The sequence below is a fragment of the Musca autumnalis genome, unplaced genomic scaffold (assembly GCF_047663935.1).
Source record: "Musca autumnalis isolate F117 unplaced genomic scaffold, ASM4766393v1 scaffold_2, whole genome shotgun sequence".
In the NCBI taxonomy this organism is placed as follows: domain Eukaryota; kingdom Metazoa; phylum Arthropoda; class Insecta; order Diptera; family Muscidae; genus Musca; species Musca autumnalis.
Window position 1 is genome coordinate 244,574,952 of NW_027411755.1, and position 19,117 is coordinate 244,594,068.

Sequence of the window (19,117 nt, forward strand, 5' to 3'; positions counted from 1 at the left end):
GAACCTCATCTAAGTCTGGTAAAAAGTTCACAATGTGCAAAATACGGACAAAATCGGTCACTTCCTTCAAGAGTTATCGTGTGCACAAATTTTCCTAACATTTTCGAACTTTTGGGGGGGAGGTACCTGAAGGAGTGGATCGATAAGGCTCGTCTTCGAACTTAAACTAAGTTTGGACAAAATATTACGAAAGCCAAATTTTTGACCGAGTTATCGTGCGCTCCAGCCAGACGGACGGACTTGGCTAAGTCGACTCCAAATTGTCTGAAACGTATTTCGTCCAAACACACTTGGAGTCTAAAAACATTATTTCGATGAGGCACATATTGCCCATATGAAGGTGTATATACCCTCCTTAGCATAAATGCTGAGGATATAAAAATAGAGAGGAAGGGAACTCTTTTCTTAGTTCGGATTATCGGACAAGTGTATTGTAGAGGACCTCACTAAGTTATAGAAATCTTAATCTATTGTCCCCTGTGGGTACTTTGAAAATATCCTTTCAAAATATTCCACAGCATTCTTGTTATCATCTCTGATACCGGTGGAAAAGTAAAATTGTGTACTAAACTGTCAAAAAGGAGTTCAAAGAGAGAGCATCTCTATAAATTGTTGGAAGAGAGTAAAACAAAGTATCGCCACAAAAAACAACCGGTTGGTTATCCCTTTTGGTTGTAGTTTGAAGTACACTTACTCATTTGTATGGAGCTGCAAATATGAATTTGTGTGTCTGTATTGCGACGAGAACACTAAACGCATACACAACGCATTCAAAGAAACGTAACGTATACGTTAAGTGGTACGAGAAATCATACGTGCCACATACCAATCTGTGAGTTGTGTTGCTTCTTGTGTTCGTTCGTTTGTCTCATGCTCATTGTTGAATGCTGTTTTAACGTTGGAGAAGCGAGCGGTTGGTTGAGTGAGTGAGTGCTGCGCGAACATTTAAGAAGTAAAACGAAAACACACAAAAACAATGGCCAACAAGAAAAAGAGCCAGCCAGCCAACCTGCCATCCATACACGTCAGTTCAGTACTAGTAAAGTGTTTGATTGAGTGAAAAGTTCGGGAGGAAATATAGAGAAAATAACACAAACATACGCAAGGGAAAACGCATTTTTTCACTTCAAAATCGATTCAAACCCTAAAAAGAAAAAAAATCTGTAGTCTAATAGAGAAAAACCCAAAAGAAACATAGAATTAAAACAAACGGTTTAATAAAATTTAAAAAATTTATTTATTTTTTTGTAATCAAACGACGTAACTTAACTAAATAAGCAACAGCAACAACAACAAATTTAAATTAATATTAAAGCAGAAAATAAAATACATATTTTTTAAGTGAAAAAAAAGAAAGAAGAAAGGTTGCCAGCAAAGGTATGTAGATACATATCTACAATGAAAAGTGGAAAAAAGGCAAAGGAAAAAATATGAAAAAGAGCCTTACAACAGTTGTACAAAAAAGAAATGAAGAAAAAAATAGTTAACAATTAGTTATGTTAACTTTAAAAATAACCTAATTTTGTGTATGTGAAGCCGAGAGAGTGTGTGGCTGTGTACGTGTGTTTAATTAATGGTTATTTTTTTCTACTACTACCTTCTTCCAAATGGAAGGAATACCAGTGTTTGAAGTAAAGCATGAAAAAGTGGTCAAATGAAAAGGCAAAGCCCCCCCGCCATTTGAGAGGAGTATGGCAGGGGTTCGCCTGTCTGTCGGTCGGTCGGTACAAATGCAAACGTAAAGTTATGAAAAACTTGTAGTTGGCTGCACGCATGTTGAAGCAAAAAAAAAAAAGGAAAAAAGTAAAAACTACAACCAACAAGGAGAAAAATCGATGAAGTTTTAACAGAAAAAAAGGAGTGTTAGTGTTACTTTTCCCACAGTATGTCTGTATATATATGGCAGTGTGTATGTGCGAGTTTGAACGAGCGAATGTGTTTGTGTACATGTGTTTGAAAAGTAAATTAAATAATGGAAAAATTGTAAGAAAAGAAAGTAATTTTCTTTGGAAATTAAAAAATAAACAACAAAAAATTCTATTTTTAATATTTGATTAAAGTGAGTGTTGAAATGATTTATGATGTTCATGGTTTGCGTTTTTTTTTAAATAATCTAATTAAAGTATTAAGTAAAGTTATTTTCTTCCTTTGCACCAGTGATGCCAATTTCGAACACCTAAAAGGCGTACACACTTTTTTTGCCCATTAAGAATGATTAATGAATGCAACTTTGCGAAACTTGTGCAGGTAAATCTGTCGAAGGATACACAGGGGAATTACTGCCAAAACTAAACTTATTTGCTATGTGAAACATATTTTAAAGATAAATTGCTTGAAAATTTATTACAAATGGTACATATTGAGCTGTTTATAAACTACACGTCTACGTGTGGTTGATATCGTTGTAAACTTTGTTCGACTTAAACAAGTAAAAAAGTATCAGTCGGCTTTGCCGACAGAAGTATACCCTCAGCCTGTGTGAATTAAACCACCTTTTTTCCCAATAAACGTATATTTTTAGGGGGTCTTCAGAATTTTGGGCGTATGAACTTGCCGACAAAGATATGTATTAGGATAAAATCTTAAAAGTTTTGCGGCGGAGGTACCTTAAGGAATGGGCCAATCCCACCGCATTGACTCAGAGGAATCTTCGACCAGGGGCCGTCACCTCAACAATAATGTGTTTGTGTTCGTGTATTTTTTCACCATGGGAGTGGCAATTTATCCCGGAATGCCTGGTGCGAGCTCTTCTGGTCCGTGCTGGGATAGAGATGAACCCCGGGCCAGTATGGATCTGTTCCGTTTGCCAGATTCGCATCCACCACCTGTCAGTATCGGTAAGATGTAATGGGAATGGGTGAATTTTCGTGGGTGCTCAGTGCGTCTTCAACGTCGTCGTCGGAATACGAGACGCCCCCGCAGTGTCCTCAACAACAACAAATGCAGCATCTAACACCACAAGTTGTTGTTCAACGACCCGGAAATGCACCATTCCTGCAATTAAATTGCAACGGTCTCCGCAATAAGGTCAGCGAAATTGTGGATTTTATGATTCGGAAAAACATCATGGTCGCCGCGATCCAAGAAACAAAGCTCACCGCCACCTGTAAATTGCGTTGGGATGGTTACAACGTTTTGCGGAAGGATCGCACAAGAAGCGGAGGAGGAGGACTTGCCTTCTTGATACACCAATCTGTCCAGTACAGACGTTACTCGCTTGAGCTTGTCTCTAGTGACCCATACATGGAATGTGTGGTACTACCGAGGTAGAGCTGATTAATGTGTACATATGAATAGCTGTGCCCGGCGTTATATGCCCGATATTAGTTTGCTTTTAGAAGGCAATAACCGTCTGGTGCTAGGGGACTTCAATGCTCATCACGAGCTTTGACATTTCGTCCTAGGTAATAACCAGAGGGGTACAGCGCTGGCCGAGCAAATTGATAGCTCCACGTTTTGCACGGTGAATGAAGACGCTCCTACGAGGATTAGAGGAGACTGCCACAGCTCGCCAGATATCACCATTGTGGCACCAGGTCTGATAAATAACGTATCCTGGCAAGCCGTCATTTTCCTTAGCTCACACCACCTGCTGGGGTGTTATCGCAGTAACTGATTGGGTGTTATCGCAGTGAGCATCCATGTCACGATTAAATGGGCAGGCTTCCTCCACCCAGGCACGTCAGGAGAGATCTTCATGATCATGCCTATCAGGCAGGCTTGGATAGCATTCACACGGTACAGAGATAGAGTGTGAATGCCGTACTTGGAGACCACCACCCATCCATCGCAGCAGAAGAACGCCAGCTGCCACCGCAAACACGAGTGGTTTTAGCCAAGTTACGATCCGGACGATGCGGCCGCCTCAATTCGTATTGGGACCGAATTGACGCCACGATACCCAACACCTGCCTAGGATGTGATTTGGGACCACACGATACACTGCATTTGTTTAGCTGCCCAGCTAACCCCACTCACCTGTCTCGTGATTCTTTATGGACGCAACCAGTCCAGGTTGCAGAATTCTTGAATCTGGATACAGAGGAACCTGAACGAACGAACACGTTTGTGTTGCTACGACAACAAAGGAATGGACCGACATGGACTATGTGTGGAAGTGTGTCGTATTTTGGGAGTCATTCCTCTCGATAAGACCATTATATCAGGAAACATGGACTTGGCCACGAAAAACATCATATCGCTTTAAACAGGGCCACCAGGAGTACATTCGGCAAAAATTTCCAAAGGATTCTCGCACAGACCCTAAATCGCACTTAAACAAAAATGTTGGTCATTTGTGTGGGTGGTACCCTAAGGAGTGGACCGATAGGGCTCACTTTTGAACATAAACTAAGATTGGTCCAAATCAGTTGCAGACCAACGCAGTATTCCGTTCGGCCGTAGGGAATTTTTACAGTTTCCGTGTCATTTTCTCGAGAAGTATGGAGATTTTACGATGGACCAAATGCCTTCGATTGCCAAATTTTGGATCGGTCGGTTTATCCGTTCGAGAGTTACCGTGCGCTCCATTCACAACACATAGAGCCATAGCGGGGTTTTGCAGCTTTCAGGCCATTTTCTCAGGAAGTATGGAGTTGCCCCTGAAAGAATTTGTACTGTAGTAAAGGGGGACCGGAGTACAACTTGTTGCAACAAAAATCAAAACGATTAGAGAGGAGATTGTGAACTGCATTTTCCGAAAATTTTTGTGGGAGGTACCGTAAGGAATGGACCGGTATGGTCTAAATTAGAATCTGATCTACATCTGCAAGAAATATTACGATAGGTCTCTACCTATGCGATTTATCCTGCGCCCTTCTAGCGAAATTTTTTGAAATTTTGTGGTGAAGGTACCCGAAGGAGTGGACGGATATGGTGCATCTTCGAACTTAAACTAAGTTTGGACCAGGGTTTCGGAGTCGAGGTATTTTTGGCTCGAGTCCGACTCCGACTCCACGCGAGTTTTTTGCACGACTCCGGCTCCGACTCCGACTCCGGGTCGACTTCGGGAGTGAATTCCTATACCACTAAAAAGGAATAAAGTGTGCACATTTTTTTAACTTTTTCCTATATTTTGGCCTATATAGACTAATGTGTTAGTTTTTTTCATACATATTCATTAGAAAGGGCATTCGTTCGAATACATTAGAACATATCAATATTTGGTATGTTCCCGTACTGCAAGAATCTACTAATTATTACTATTTTTTTCGATAATATAAAGGAAAAAATGTTATCGTAGTAAAAAGTAGTAGCTCCTTGCAGGTTCTGGAACAGAGCAATTGTTTTTACCGAATCCTACATTGAAAAATTGCAAAGTTAGAAAGTTTTTGTCGGGTTTTCTTTTTTTTTTTGCCAGAATTCTTCCGCGAGAGAAAATCTTTAAGCTTTCAAATGAAAATGAAGCGGAAATACAAATCATATGGACTACATGCAATAAAAATTATAAGCAATTCATGACCAAGTTTCAAACTGGATGTAAGTCAACATTTTAGTGTACGTAGCCTTAAAAGGAGACCCCCAGTTGTAAAGCTCAATAAAAGCCATTTTTGATGATTTTTTCCGGAAAAACTACGTAACTTTTTGGCAGATTTTTTTCTTCATCTGAAAGAGAAAAGTATTACAAAGTTTTGAAGTTTTGTTTTTATTAAAGCATTTTGCGGTGCCAACTCTAGCTCGAAAACTAATAAACAAATTGTCATATATATATATTATATAGATTTGTGGCCGATTTCGAAAAAAAACACAGTTTGTATGCTGCATACAAAATATTGTTCCGATCGATTAAAAAATTATACTATTAGATGCTATTTATACTTTCTACTTTTTTCTGAAATTTATAAGTAGGGACCACCCCTTAAACTAAAATTCAGCGCTCACATTTTGAACTATGGTGTGGAGTGGATAATTTTATTGAAATATTTGAGATATATTGTGTACGCTACCCAGCACGTAGGCAGATGGATGCTACTGATTGTGTAGAAAACTCGGATACACATGAACTATATCTGTTCCTGGCGGACAGATAGGTTATTTGAATATCCACATCTAAAGCCCTCATTGAGTATATAATGAATCCTAGATGGGATGAATCTGTCGGTGACCAACAACGAATTTCGTATATAGTTAATAGATTATGCGAAATTCACCGAAATACATAAACATACGGGTTTTTGAGAAAGTAACGGGTAAAACTAATAAAGGACAATGAAAAGGTGACAATATGGATTTCTTGGATATGGGAAACCTACATATAATTTTCGGTGGAACATTTTTGTAGAAAATTTAATTTTGTTTTACTCTTTGAGTTCGAGAACAAAAAGGACATGGAAGGACCTAAGCTAAAAATGATGAAACAATATCTCCAAACAGAGAGAAAATAGCTTTTCTCAATGATTGATGGGGGTCAATCAATAAATTCATTATGTCATAACCATAACACAATTACCCAGGTAGTGGTATCGTAAAATTTTGAATATGTTATATCAAAATGTTCTTTATGTGGTTTGGGAAATTAGAACAAAAATATTTTTTATAAAGGGATTTGACTTTTCATATTCGAACAGCTGGTGTGACACCACTACCTTGGTAATTGTGCCATGGTCATAACTCAGAATTTCAGCTATGGGATCCTTTGGGGTTCTCAATTGGGGCTTTCATTCCGAAAAGGAATTTTTCCATCCCCATCTTGACTTCCATTTGGTGTCACATGGTATTTAGTAAGATTTCCCATAGAGACCACAATGTCTTTAAAAGAAGGCAAGGATGACTTCTCATAAAAAACAAAGTGAGAATACCAATAGACCTTTGTGAGAAGACCAGTAATACTTCTGACGAAAGATGTTAAAGATCCAATCTTAATTCGATTTTGTGTGCAAAAGTGTAAAAAAATCTATTGGATCAACAAAACAGGGATGAATGGACTACACTTCAGAGGATAGTAAATATCCTGTGAATTGTCCTTTAACTTAGTATAATATACCGTTTGCTTAGATGTTTTCTTATACCTTACTTTTAAAACAAATAATGATTTTTCAAAAAAGGTTCTTCTTCCAATTTTAATGTTATATTTCTACAACGAGTTATTTTTTTCGACTCAGACTCCGACTCCAGCAAAAAACCCTAGTTGGGCTTTGTTGTGTCAGATCCAGCTCGGATTTTATGGCCCCATCTAAACCTGGTTAAATATTGAGTTTTGAAAGAAATTCAGGGCTATATATCTGAAACCAATGCGAATCTTCTTTTGACCTCTAAAGCAAATTTGTAGATAAGGACAAGAATAAATATTTGGAGAAATAATGAACTCGATAAACTACATTTATTGCCTCGAATTTCAAAATATATGCAAAAATTCCACAATTTTTATAAATATCGTACCGTATATCCAAAATCGTTTATTTTTTCTGAATATTTTCTTTTGCAAAAATATTCGCTGGAATGTAATACACAACTCTTCAGAACATGTCATTGTTGTAAAATGCCTCTATGCAGTTGTTTTCAGTACATTTTTCAACGACCATTTAATAAAAATGTCAATAATGTAGTGAAATCCGAAATGCGAGAATAAACTCTTGGTGTGAACTGTGTTTGAAATATGTGTTGTAAAAGATATGATGCAAAATACCGCTGAAACAACATGAAGTAAGCATTTTAGAGTTTCAGAATGTTCTAAAGAATTGCTGAGAACATTATTTGGAAGATTTTTGCAATGGTTACTTGGTTCAACTCCCAATAGTTTAGCCGATACTGACCAGAATTTCAGCAATTATGTTAAATTTTCTATATTTTATAGATTTTGATGCCCTAGATGGAGTTTTTCTTATGTGGTCTGTTCAAAAGATAAGTTCTACTAGTTCAGGGCTACAATATTGCCTAAGACAGCAAGGTCAAATTCCTAATCGTTTCTGAGATAAAGGCCCGATAAATGCAAAAAAGTATAGTTTTAGCCCGGTTTAGGTGCGGCCATAAAATACGAACTGGATCTGACATTGAAGTGATTTGAGACATGGAGGTAGTTTTGGAAATTTGTACCTATGTGTATGAAAAGTACTAAGTGGTACTAAATTTGGTACGAATTGGATTTGTGTGAATGGATAGAGGTGGAATTCTGAAATTTGGAATTAAGATTACTCTTGAAGTGGAGGATTGATATATGGAGGTAGTTTTAGAAATTCGCTCGAAAAGTATTGATTGGTACAAAATTTTGTACAATTTGGATATAGGTGAACGGAAGGAGGTGGAATCCTGAAATTTGAAACTAGGATTACTGATGGAGTGGAGGATTGAGATAAGGAGGAAGTTTTGGAAATTCGTACTTATGTGTAAGAAAAGTACTAATTGGTACAATTTGGATTTGGGTCAATGGATAGAGCTGGAAAACTGAAATTTGGAATAATGATTACTGTGGAAGTGTAAGATTGAGTTATCGAGACAGCATTGGAAATTTGTACTTATGTGTACAAAAGTACTTATCTCCAATTTAAATGTTACTAAATTTAGTACAATTTAGATGTGAGTGAACAGATAGAGGTGGAATACTGAAATTTGGAATTACTTTTGGAGATAGTTATTGAAATTCCTACTTTCATACCAAAAGTACTAATGGTACTATGGATAGAGGCGGAATTCGGAAATTTTGTATTATAGTCGCTGTTGGTATGTAGGGTTGAGATACGAATACGTACCATAAGTGTACGAAAATTACTAAATGACACAGTATTTGTTTCAAATTGTTATTGCGTTTGCGTAAAGGGGTAGAGATAAAATTGTGAAATTTGGTATTAGTATAGCAATTGGCATTTAGATTGTAGATAAGTAGAAAGTTTTGGAAACTCGTACTTATTTATACGAAAAGTACGAATTTTTGTATTACAAATTCTTAAATTAGGTATGGAGTTCGCTGAGGTCTGATTTATTGAGGTGGTGTTGGAAATTCGAAAAGTAAAAAAATGTATTAAATTTGACGTTGGGTGTAGCAATGAAGCTGGATTTATATAATTAGTACTAATAATTGTTCCACATAAATCCCAGGCGGGACTAGGGAGACTTCTCTCATGTCAATGAGTGGACCCCGATTCATATTAGCTCAATGATATGGGACCTACAGTTTATCGCCATGGCATTTCAAGCCAAGTCTGATTTTGGTATTTCCGCAAACATAATTTGGCATTGTAAGATGACTCTAACAGATATCCGGTCCTCAGTCAAAATATGAAAAAAAACACCTCTGAGCAGTTCAGTATCATAAGAGAATTTAGATAAGGAAGCAGCCTTTCGTTTGACCTATTCAACTTTCTGGTGGATAAGGTTATACGAAATGCAAATCTTCAAAGAAATGGCACATAATATAATAATACTTGCTTATGCGTAATACTTGCTTATGCCGACGACATCATAGGTCGATCAGTAAAAGATGTAAGTGATGCCTTTAAAAAAGTTCAAAGATAATTTGCGAAATTTGGGTCTGGCAATAAACGGCAAGAAAACCAATTTGATAGTATCGGCGGGCAAGAGTGAAAGTTGTGCAATAAGAAGAATCGTATTGGTGAAGAGATGCTACTTTGCTACTAACACTTTCTAAAACACTAATACTACGCATACTAATGGTTCCGAAGCCTGGGTACTTATGCATGCAGATAAAGCTGTGCAATGCATACTAATGTATGATTCCGAAGCATGGGTACTTGCGCAAGCAGATAAGGCATAGCTGGGTGTGTTTGAAAGAAAAAAATCTTCGAAAGATCTACGAGTCAATCTGCGTAGACGGTAAATATCGACGTGGCACGACATCAGTATAGCTAAACGCAGTGAGATACAACGAATGCGTTGGCTAGGCCATGTCATCAGCGATGATGAACCCGCTAAAAAGGCGTATAAATATGGTCCGCATGGCGGTACACGCAGAACTGGAATATCAAGGCTTCGATGGAGTAAACAAGTGGAAGATGAAATAAGCAAATCGGACCTGAGGGTCCCTCATAAATGTTTTTAAAAATCCATGTTTTCGGCTTTGTAGGTCCCTCCACAAAAGTTCACGTTTCCGGCTCAACGGATCCCTCAAAAATATTTTTTAAAAATCCACGATTTCGGCTCTGTGTATCACTCAAAAATATTTGTTAAAAAATTCACGTTTTCGACTATGTGGGTACCTTAAATATATTTATAAAAAACCCACGATTAAAATATTCTTAAAAAATTGACGATTATACCTCTGTAGGTCCCTCAAAAACATTCATTAAAAATCCAAACTTTCAAAAAACGTTAAAGCCTCATTATCAAATCGAAGTAAGTGAAATTTAATATTTGGTCTTTGCTAGGGCTAACAACTTAAAGTTTATTTTCAAATACAACTTGTGGCTCCACACCCACCCAAAAAATATTGCCAGCAGTGGGTCGTGTGCGGTGTTCAATTTCCTGATTCATCCAACAACTGTTAACCTTTTCTAATTGAAAAGGGTCATAATACACACAGGCACACCAGAGGTGGGGGAGGGCCGAGAAGTTTGCTTCATTGCAGCATAGCGGAACCACACTTTACCTAACATTGGTTACATTATTTTTGTTTCGATATTGTTTTTGTAACATACTCAATTTTCTCTTGTTTTTTTTTTGTCTTTTATGATGAGTTGATACTATATGCATCCATACAAACACACACTTACAAAATTGTTGTTGTATACAACCTCATTTGTCTTCCTCATGGTGCATGTATGTGGATGTGTATAAAGAGCAAAGTTGTTATTGTTTTGTTAGTTGTTTAATTTTTCTGGATTAAATGTTCACAAGAAGAACACAAAGCAAAATAAACAATTACACTCTATATAGACAAACAGACACAGCGTTATATAGACAAACCAACCAAGAACAGACCGTCAAGACATTGATTGAAGATCGATGTTTATGTTAATTGAGGATTTAATAAATTTCTTTTATAAAAATTATTTCGATACAACAAATCAGATGGTGGAGGATGGACGTCATAAAATGTGAGCGGGAGAAAGACCGAGGGGGAAATAATTACTCACAAAGGTGTTAAAAAGTGATGCTAATGTGACGATTTTTTCTTAAAACTAGGCCATATGAAAATGATTTTCATAATTAATATCTATCCACGATTATTGTGGGTCACTTAAAAATATTCTTTAAAATATCCACGATTATTGGTCTGTAGGTACCTCAAAAATATTCTTTAAAAAATTCACGATTATTGGTCTGTGGGTCCTTTAAAAATATTCTTTAAAAAATTCACGATTATTGGTCTGTGGGTCCTTTAAAAATATTCTTTAAAAAATCCACGATTATTGGTCGGTGGGTCCTTTAAAAATATTCTTTACAAAATCCACGATTATTGGTCTGTGGGTCCTTTAAAATTATTCTTTAAAAAAATCCACGATTATTGGTCTGTGGGTCCTTTAAAAATATTCTTTAAAAAATCCACGATTATTGGTCTGTGGGTCATTTAAAAATATTCTTTGAAAAATCCACGATTATTGGTCTGTGGGTCCTTTAAAAATATTCTTTGAAAAATCCACGATTATTGGTCTGTGGGTCCTTTAAAAATATTCTTTAAAAAATCCACGATTATTGGTCTGTGGGTCCTTTAAATGTATTCTCTACCATGATTCGTGTTCTGTGGGTCCTTTAAAAATATTCTTTAAAAAAATCCACGATTATTGGTCTGTGGGTCCTTTAAATGTATTCTCTACCATGATTCGTGTTCTGTGGGTCCTTTAAAAATATTCTTAAAAAAATCCACGATTATTGGTCTGTGGGTCCTTTAAATGTATTCTCTACCATGATTCGTGTTCTGTGGGTCCTTTAAAAATATTCTTTAAAAAATCCACAACTATTGGTCTGTGGGTCCTTTAAAAATATTCTTTAAAAAATCCACGATTATCGGTCTGTGGGTCCTTTGAAAATATTCTTTGAAAAATCCACGATTATTGGTCTGTGGGTCCTTTAAAAGTATTCTTTAAAAAATCCACGATTATTGGTCTGTGGGTCCTTTAAAATATTCTTTAAAAAATCCACGATTGTTGGTCTGTGGTTGCTTTAAAAATATTCTTTAAAAAATCCACGATTATTGGTCTGTGGGTCCTTTAAAATATTCTTTAAAAAATCCACGATTGTTGGTCTGTGGTTGCTTTAAAAATATTCTTTAAAAAATCCACGATTATTGGTCTGTGGTTCCTTTAAAAATATTCTTTAAAAAATCCACGATTATTGGTCTGTGGGTCCTTTAAAAATATTCTTTAAAAAATCCACGATTATTGGTCTGTGGTTCTTTTAAAAATATTCTTTAAAAAATCCACGATTATTGGTGTGTGGGTCCTTTAAAAATATTCTTTAAAAAATCCACGATTATTGGTCTGTGGGTCCTTTAAAAATATTCTTTAAAAAAATCCACGATTATTGGTCTGTGGTTGCTTTAAAAATATTCTTTAAAAAATCCACGATTATTGGTCTGTGGGTCCTGTAAAAATATTCTTTAAAAAATCCACGATTATTGGTCTGTGGGTCCTGTAAAAATATTCTTTAAAAAATCCACGATTATTGGTCTGTGGTTGCTTTAAAAATATTCTTTAAAAAATCCACGATTATTGGTCTGTGGGTCCTTTAAAAATATTCTTTAAAAAATCCACGATTATTGTTTCGATGGTCCTTTAAAAATATTCTTTAAAAAATCCACGACTATTGTTCCGATGGTCCTTTAAAAATATTCTTTAAAAATCCACTATTATTGGTCTGTGGGTCCTTTAAAAATATTCTTTAAAAAATCCACGATTATTGGGCTGTGGGTCCTTTAAAAATATTCTTTAAAAAATCCACGATTATTGGTCTGTGGGTCCTTTAAAAATATTCTTTAAAAAATCCACGATTATTGGTCTGTGGGTCCTTTAAAAATATTCTTTAAAAAATCCACGATTATTGGTCTGTGGGTCCTTTAAAAATATTCTTTAAAAAATCCACGATTATTGGTCTGTGGTTGCTTTAAAAATATTCTTTAAAAAATCCACGATTATTGGTCTGTGGTTGCTTTAAAAATATTCTTTAAAAAATCCACGATTATTGGTCTGTGGGTCCTTTAAAAATATTCTTTAAAAAATCCACGATTATTGTTTCGATGGTCCTTTAAAAATATTCTTTAAAAAATCCACGACTATTGGTCTGTGGGTCCTTTAAAAATATTCTTTAAAAAATCCACGATTATTGGTCTGTGGGTCCTTTAAAAATATTCTTTAAAAAATCCACGATTATTGGTCTGTGGGCCCTTTAAAAATATTCTTTAAAAAATCCACGATTATTGGTCTGTGGGTCCTTTAAAAATATTCTTTAAAAAATCCACGATTATTGGTCTGTGGGTCCTTTAAAAATATTCTTTAAAAAATCCACGATTATTGGTCTGTGGTTCCTTTAAAAATATTCTTTAAAAAATCCACAATTATTGGTCTGTGGGTCCTTTGAAAATATTCTTTAAAAAATCCACGATTATTGGTCTGTGGGTCCTTTGAAAATATTCTTTAAAAAATCCACGATTATTGGTGTGTGGGTCCTTTGAAAATATTCTTTAAAAAATCCACGATTATTGGTCTGTGGTTCCTTTAAAAATATTCTTTAAAAATCCACGATTATTGGTCTGTGGTTCCTTTAAAAATATTCTTTAAAAAATCCACGATTATTGGTCTGTGGGTCCTTTAAAAATATTCTTTAAAAAATCCACGATTATTGGTCTGTGGTTGCTTTAAAAATATTCTTTAAAAAATCCACGATTATTGGTCTGTGGGTCCTTTAAAAATATTCTTTAAAAAATCCACGATTATTGTTTCGATGGTCCTTTAAAAATATTCTTTAAAAAATCCACGACTATTGGTCTGTGGGTCCTTTAAAAATATTCTTTAAAAAATCCACGATTATTGGTCTGTGGGTCCTTTAAAAATATTCTTTAAAAAATCCACGATTATTGGTCTGTGGGCCCTTTAAAAATATTCTTTAAAAAATCCACGATTATTGGTCTGTGGGTCCTTTAAAAATATTCTTTAAAAAATCCACGATTATTGGTCTGTGGGTCCTTTAAAAATATTCTTTAAAAAATCCACGATTATTGGTCTGTGGTTCCTTTAAAAATATTCTTTAAAAAATCCACAATTATTGGTCTGTGGGTCCTTTGAAAATATTCTTTAAAAAATCCACGATTATTGGTCTGTGGGTCCTTTGAAAATATTCTTTAAAAAATCCACGATTATTGGTCTGTGGGTCCTTTGAAAATATTCTTTAAAAAATCCACGATTATTGGTCTGTGGTTCCTTTAAAAATATTCTTTAAAAATCCACGATTATTGGTCTGTGGTTCCTTTAAAAATATTCTTTAAAAAATCCACGATTATTGGTCTGTGGGTCCTTTAAAAATATTCTTTAAAAAATCCACGATTATTGGTCTGTGGGTCCTTTAAAAATATTCTTTAAAAAATCCACGATTATTGGTCTGTGGGTCCTTTAAAAATATTCTTTAAAAAATCCACGATTATTGGTCTGTGGTTCCTTTAAAAATATTCTTTAAAAAATCCACGATTATTGGTCTGTGGGTCCTTTAAAAATATTCTTTAAAAAATCCACGATTATTGGTCTGTGGTTCCTTTAAAAATATTCTTTAAAAAATCCACGATTATTGGTCTGTGGGTCCTTTAAAAATATTCTTTAAAAAATCCACGATTATTGGTCTGTGGTTCCTTTAAAAATATTCTTTAAAAAATCCACGATTATTGGTCTGTGGGTCCTTTAAAAATATTCTTTAAAAAATCCACGATTATTGGTCTGTGGTTCTTTTAAAAATATTCTTTAAAAAATCCACGATTATTGGTGTGTGGGTCCTTTAAAAATATTCTTTAAAAAATCCACGATTATTGGTCTGTGGGTCCTTTAAAAATATTCTTTAAAAAAATCCACGATTATTGGTCTGTGGTTGCTTTAAAAATATTCTTTAAAAAATCCACGATTATTGGTCTGTGGGTCCTGTAAAAATATTCTTTAAAAAATCCACGATTATTGGTCTGTGGGTCCTGTAAAAATATTCTTTAAAAAATCCACGATTATTGGTCTGTGGTTGCTTTAAAAATATTCTTTAAAAAATCCACGATTATTGGTCTGTGGGTCCTTTAAAAATATTCTTTAAAAAATCCACGATTATTGTTTCGATGGTCCTTTAAAAATATTCTTTAAAAAATCCACGACTATTGTTCCGATGGTCCTTTAAAAATATTCTTTAAAAATCCACTATTATTGGTCTGTGGGTCCTTTAAAAATATTCTTTAAAAAATCCACGATTATTGGGCTGTGGGTCCTTTAAAAATATTCTTTAAAAAATCCACGATTATTGGTCTGTGGGTCCTTTAAAAATATTCTTTAAAAAATCCACGATTATTGGTCTGTGGGTCCTTTAAAAATATTCTTTAAAAAATCCACGATTATTGGTCTGTGGGTCCTTTAAAAATATTCTTTAAAAAATCCACGATTATTGGTCTGTGGTTGCTTTAAAAATATTCTTTAAAAATCCACGATTATTGGTCTGTGGTTGCTTTAAAAATATTCTTTAAAAAATCCACGATTATTGGTCTGTGGGTCCTTTAAAAATATTCTTTAAAAAATCCACGATTATTGTTTCGATGGTCCTTTAAAAATATTCTTTAAAAAATCCACGATTATTGGTCTGTGGGTCCTTTAAAAATATTCTTTAAAAAATCCACGATTATTGGTCTGTGGGTCCTTTAAAAATATTCTTTAAAAAATCCACGATTATTGGTCTGTGGGCCCTTTAAAAATATTCTTTAAAAAATCCACGATTATTGGTCTGTGGGTCCTTTAAAAATATTCTTTAAAAAATCCACGATTATTGGTCTGTGGGTCCTTTAAAAATATTCTTTAAAAAATCCACGATTATTGGTCTGTGGTTCCTTTAAAAATATTCTTTAAAAAATCCACAATTATTGGTCTGTGGGTCCTTTGAAAATATTCTTTAAAAAATCCACGATTATTGGTCTGTGGGTCCTTTGAAAATATTCTTTAAAAAATCCACGATTATTGGTCTGTGGGTCCTTTGAAAATATTCTTTAAAAAATCCACGATTATTGGTCTGTGGTTCCTTTAAAAATATTCTTTAAAAATCCACGATTATTGGTCTGTGGTTCCTTTAAAAATATTCTTTAAAAAATCCACGATTATTGGTCTGTGGGTCCTTTAAAAATATTCTTTAAAAAATCCACGATTATTGGTCTGTGGTTGCTTTAAAAATATTCTTTAAAAAATCCACGATTATTGGTCTGTGGGTCCTTTAAAAATATTCTTTAAAAAATCCACGATTATTGTTTCGATGGTCCTTTAAAAATATTCTTTACAAAATCCACGATTATTGGTCTGTGGGTCCTTTAAAAATATTCTTTAAAAAATCCACGATTATTGGTCTGTGGGTCCTTTAAAAATATTCTTTAAAAAATCCACGATTATTGGTCTGTGGGCCCTTTAAAAATATTCTTTAAAAAATCCACGATTATTGGTCTGTGGGTCCTTTAAAAATATTCTTTAAAAAATCCACGATTATTGGTCTGTGGGTCCTTTAAAAATATTCTTTAAAAAATCCACGATTATTGGTCTGTGGTTCCTTTAAAAATATTCTTTAAAAAATCCACAATTATTGGTCTGTGGGTCCTTTGAAAATATTCTTTAAAAAATCCACGATTATTGGTCTGTGGGTCCTTTGAAAATATTCTTTAAAAAATCCACGATTATTGGTCTGTGGGTCCTTTGAAAATATTCTTTAAAAAATCCACGATTATTGGTCTGTGGTTCCTTTAAAAATATTCTTTAAAAATCCACGATTATTGGTCTGTGGTTCCTTTAAAAATATTCTTTAAAAAATCCACGATTATTGGTCTGTGGGTCCTTTAAAAATATTCTTTAAAAAATCCACGATTATTGGTCTGTGGGTCCTTTAAAAATATTCTTTAAAAAATCCACGATTATTGGTCTGTGGGTCCTTTAAAAATATTCTTTAAAAAATCCACGATTATTGGTCTGTGGTTCCTTTAAAAATATTCTTTAAAAAATCCACGATTATTGGTCTGTGGGTCCTTTAAAAATATTCTTTAAAAAATCCACGATTATTGGTCTGTGGTTCCTTTAAAAATATTCTTTAAAAAATCCACGATTATTGGTCTGTGGGTCCTTTAAAAATATTCTTTAAAAAATCCACGATTATTGGTCTGTGGTTCCTTTAAAAATATTCTTTAAAAATCCACGATTATTGGTCTGTGGTTCCTTTAAAAATATTCTTTAAAAAATCCACAATTATTGGTCTGTGGGTCCTTTGAAAATATTCTTTAAAAAATCCACGATTATTGGTCTGTGGGTCCTTTAAAAATATTCTTTAAAATCCACGATTATTGGTCTGTGGTTCCTTTAAAAATATTCTTTAAAAATCCACGATTATTGGTCTGTGGTTCCTTTAAAAATATTCTTTAAAATCCACGATTATTGGTCTGTGGTTCCTTTAAAAATATTCTTTAAAATCCACGATTATTGGTCTGTGGTTCCTTTAAAAATATTCTTTAAAATCCACGATTATTGGTCTGTGGTTCCTTTAAAAATATTCTTTAAAAATCCACGATTATTGGTCTGTGGTTCCTTTAAAAATATTCTTTAAAATCCACGATTATTGGTCTGGGGTTCCTTTAAAAATATTCTTTAAAAAATCCACGATTATTGGTCTGTGGGTCCTTTAAAAATATTCTTTAAAAAATCCACGATTATTGGTCTGTGGGTCCTTTAAAAATATTCTTTAAAAAATCCACGATTATTGGTCTGTGGGTCCTTTAAAAATATTCTTTAAAAAATCCACGATTATTGGTCTGTGGGTCCTTTAAAAATATTCTTTAAAAAATCCACGATTATTGGTCTGTGGGTCCTTTAAAAATATTCTTTAAAAAATCCACGATTATTGGTCTGTGGGTCCTTTAAAAATATTCTTTAAAAAATCCACGATTATTGGTCTGTGGGTCCTTTAAAAATATTCTTTAAAATCCACGATTATTGGTCTGTGGGTCCTTTAAAAATATTCTTTAAAAAATCCACGATTATTGGTCTGTGGGTCCTTTAAAAATATTCTTTAAAAAATCCACGATTATTGGTCTGTGGGTCCTTTAAAAATATTCTTTAAAAAATCCACGATTATTGGTCTGTGGGTCCTTTAAAAATATTCTTTAAAAAATCCACGATTATTGGTCTGTGGGTCCTTTAAAAATATTCTTTAAAAAATCCACGATTATTGGTCTGTGGGTCCTTTAAAAATATTCTTTAAAAAATCCACGATTATTGGTCTGTGGGTCCTTTAAAAATATTCTTTAAAAAATCCACGATTATTGGTCTGTGGGTCCTTTAAAAATATTCTTTAAAAAATCCACGATTATTGGTCTGTGGGTCCTTTAAAAATATTCTTTAAAAAATCCACGATTATTGGTCTGTGGTTCCTTTAAAAATATTCTTTAAAAAATCCACGATTATTGGTCTGTGGGTCCTTTAAAAATATTCTTTAAAAAATCCACAACTATTGGTCTGTGGGTCCTTTAAAAATATTCTTTAAAAAATCCACGATTATTGGTCTGTGGGTCCTTTAAAAATATTCTTTAAAAAATCCACGATTATTGGTCTGTGGGTCCTTTAAAAATATTCTTTAAAAAATCCACGATTATTGGTCTGTGGGTCCTTTAAAAATATTCTTTAAAAAATCCACGATTATTGGTCTGTGGTTCCTTTAAAAATATTCTTTAAAAATCCACGATTATTGGTCTGTGGTTCCTTTAAAAATATTCTTTAAAATCCACGATTATTGGTCTGTGGTTTCTTTAAAAATATTCTTTAAAATCCACGATTATTGGTCTGTGGGTCCTTTATAAATATTCTTTAAAAAATCCACAACTATTGGTCTGTGGGTCCTTTAAAAATATTCTTTAAAAAATCCACGATTATTGGTCTGTGGGTCCTTTAAAAATATTCTTTAAAAAATCCACGATTATTGGTCTGTGGGTCCTTTAAAAATATTCTTTAAAAAATCCACGATTATTGGTCTGTGG

The 19,117-nt window shown here is 34.0% G+C and overlaps 1 protein-coding gene across 20 annotated transcripts in view; it reads left to right on the forward strand.

Annotated features, from left to right (window-relative positions):
- Positions 1-822: 822 nt before the first annotated feature.
- The window catches only part of Shaw (potassium voltage-gated channel shaker cognate w), a 78,332-nt gene continuing 60,037 nt past the window's right edge, over positions 823-19,117 (forward strand). For 11 of the 20 annotated variants that reach the window (XR_012410628.1, XR_012410623.1, XM_073971245.1 and 8 more), the window contains exon 1: positions 1,028-1,377. The gene's annotated coding sequence lies outside the window, so the exon portion shown is untranslated. Of the gene's footprint in view, positions 2,060-19,117 lie in introns of all 20 variants that reach the window. The other 9 variants (XR_012410625.1, XR_012410627.1, XM_073971253.1 and 6 more) reach the window with 7 other exon arrangements.